Genomic DNA, 3051 nt, shown 5'->3' on the forward strand with positions numbered 1-3051 from the left:
ATGAGCTTTTTAATGGTTATTTAAGATATTCATGTGTGGTGGTGATGGTGGGATATTTGTTTAAATATACACATTATTTTAATATAGTTGTTTTGTGGGTGGATAACCTTTAGAAAATATTTTATAATATTTTTGCATAGTAATAAATGACAAATCTTACTAAAAAAAAAAGAACAGAGGTAAGTTACAGTGTGTACTGCATTTCTCCCAGTTGTATTTTACATTTCTTAAATAAAATTATTTTTCAAAAGTCCATATAATAAAAGTAAGCTATCTCGATCTCCATGAACAAAATTATGCTGCCTAATATGATTTATTTTAGTAAGCAACTTGCTTATACCTTTAAAATGTATGAAATACTTTTACTATCTCTGGGACACAATTCTATATAAGAACATACACTGTGAAAAAAAAAACAAGCTTTTTTAAAAGAAATTAACAGCAAGGAAACTATCATTTACTGAGAGCAACATTGCATGGCACAACCCAATTCAATTCAAATTCATTAAGCATGTAAGATACAGAGATGGGCAAAAGTAGGTTCACAGTTATGAGTACACAAAACAGTTTATTCTATTATTTATTAATTGCTCTATTATTTACTTTTATTATTTGTCTTACTACTAGTATTGTTATTATTTTGTGTCCTTACATATGATTTATATTTTAGGTAACGGTGGCTGGTAATTTAACTGACTTTGGCCCAGCCCTGTATATTTTCAATGTGGTGGGAAAATCTGCTGGCTTATGGGAAACCGTCGGAGGAGTGCGGGGTCTGGTCAGACAAGGCTGCACAAACAAGAAGGGGTTCAGCCCTGGGAACTCGAATGTCAAAGGAAATGGCTCAGTTGCATATAAAGAACAGGGAGTAGAGAAGCCAGATAATTTGTATATTTTTTAGTACAAGAGCGTCAATCTAAATTATCCAATTATCCAAGAGGTAAGAGCTTGATACTATATTTTATAATTTTGGGAAACATTTTCCTGTGCACATGAATCATTCTCCTCATAGGATCCACAGAACGTATCTACTATCCCAGATGATGCTGTGTCTTTTCTTTAGGCACTAACACTGTCAGTTCACAGATAATTTAGAGCATAGTATATTTTTACTAATATTGTGACCAATGTACAGCCTTTGCAGAGGGAATAAGAAGATAGAGTGAGATATATTAATTCTAGCTCTGTGCTTTTTAGAAACAGAGAGATGCATACTATCTACGCCGGCCATCTAAATGTGCTCATGTCTACATTCACTGTAATACCTGTGTGCCCACAAAAGAGAAATGTGTTCTTCCTCCCATCAAAGATATACAAATTTTATACAAAATGGCAACTATCTAAATCACATGGGAATAAAATAAAGAACTCTTATTACCCATATTGAAATTACTGTCATAAAAAGTCCTAAAAATGTCCAGATTTACAACTCCCCAGCACAGGCAGAAAGATGGATGCCCTAAATGAACACCGCTATTGTTGACAGTCAGGAGGTTGTTGATATGATGGAAGATCACAAACACTGACTAAAGCTCGGGTTCAGGGTCAAAGCAACTTTGGCTGCATTATCCAAAACAAAGTAAAACAAACAAACAAACAGCCAGCCAGCCATATAAAAGCCCCAGGGCTTGCCCATTCTCACCAGTTAACATTTGCTGAGTTCAGCCTTGGTTAAGAGTTGATCATGACTTTTTATTTTTAAAGAATAGCAAAATGGAGGCCTTACCTATATCAGTAACCTACTGTTTTCAATGTTTCTCCAAAATGAAAATTCCCTTGTCTATTTATAGTTCTGGTACTTACCAATAGTCTATAAGCAACTTTTCTAAACTTGACTTTGTTGCTGGCTTCTAATATTGCTCATAACCCAGATTTAGGAAGTATGATTAGACATCACAGTCTAAGATGCCACTCATTTCCTTAATAAGTTTATTGTCTTATTGAAAACAATTGATGCAAATAAGGAATTGCTTTTGGGGCCAGGGGACAGTTGGCCAAAGGTTCTCATCTGTGGCTGCACCTCATTTGAGGAGCTTTTAAAAACTACGGATGCACAGGCTTCACCCTGGAGATACTAACTTAAGTGGTATGAGGTGGGGATCTGAGTATCTGTATTCATTTTTAAAGCTCTGTAGCTCCCTTGTCAAATCTAATAGACAAATGGTTTACAGTTGCTGGTTTAGGCTAAATGTATACATTTAAGGACACATGAACATAGGTAGTGAAAACAACAATCATTTATGAATAACTTCGGCTCAAGGACCTTCAGAAGCCTATTTGCTTGCCTCTGTGGTTTAGAAACAATACCGTGCTGTCATTAATAGTACATTTGAATTTTCAGGTTAAAAGATATCCTGCACTAAAGTAAATAATACCAGCTAGCATTCATGAAGTGGCTACTCTGCGTAAAGCAGCATGCAAAGTTACTTTATAAATTTTATTTTATTCAATCCTTATAACCCTTAGAGGGAAGTGTTATTTCCTCTTATTTCACAGGCTAGGAGTCTGAGACTCGGTAGAGATAAAATGATTTGCACTAAGTGAAAGCAAAAGAGCTTAAAAAGCAAATCCATGTAGAGTCTTTCCCAAATGCCTGCTACTTTCCAACCATACCTCCAATTTCTCAAACAAAAGCTCATCTGGTTCTCTGTTTACTCACTGTGAAGTCATGTCAACACATTTCAGGGTATGGGAACTATCCTCCTCAACTGGTTAATACAAAGAATTAAATGCTGACAAAATTGTCTGTATTTTGGCCTCAAAAAGATATGAATAATGAGAGCAAACTTTAAGAAAATACCTTCAGCCCTGGCTGGTATGGCTCAGTGGATTGAGTTCAGGACAGGGAAACAAAGGGTCAGCCGTTTGATTCCCATGCACAGCACATGCCTGGGTTGAGGGCCAGGTCCCCAGTAGGGGGCACTCAAGAGGCAACTACATACTGATGTTTCCCTTTCTTTCTCCCTCCCTTCCCCTATCTCTAAAAATAAATAAATGGAATCTTTAAAAAAAAAAAAAAAAGAAAGAAAATATCTTCAAAAACATATTAAC

This window comes from Pteronotus mesoamericanus, unplaced genomic scaffold, assembly GCF_021234165.1.
Source record: "Pteronotus mesoamericanus isolate MK-2021 breed Mesoamerican mustached bat unplaced genomic scaffold, CSHL_Meso_final scaffold_85, whole genome shotgun sequence".
Classification (NCBI taxonomy): domain Eukaryota; kingdom Metazoa; phylum Chordata; class Mammalia; order Chiroptera; family Mormoopidae; genus Pteronotus; species Pteronotus mesoamericanus.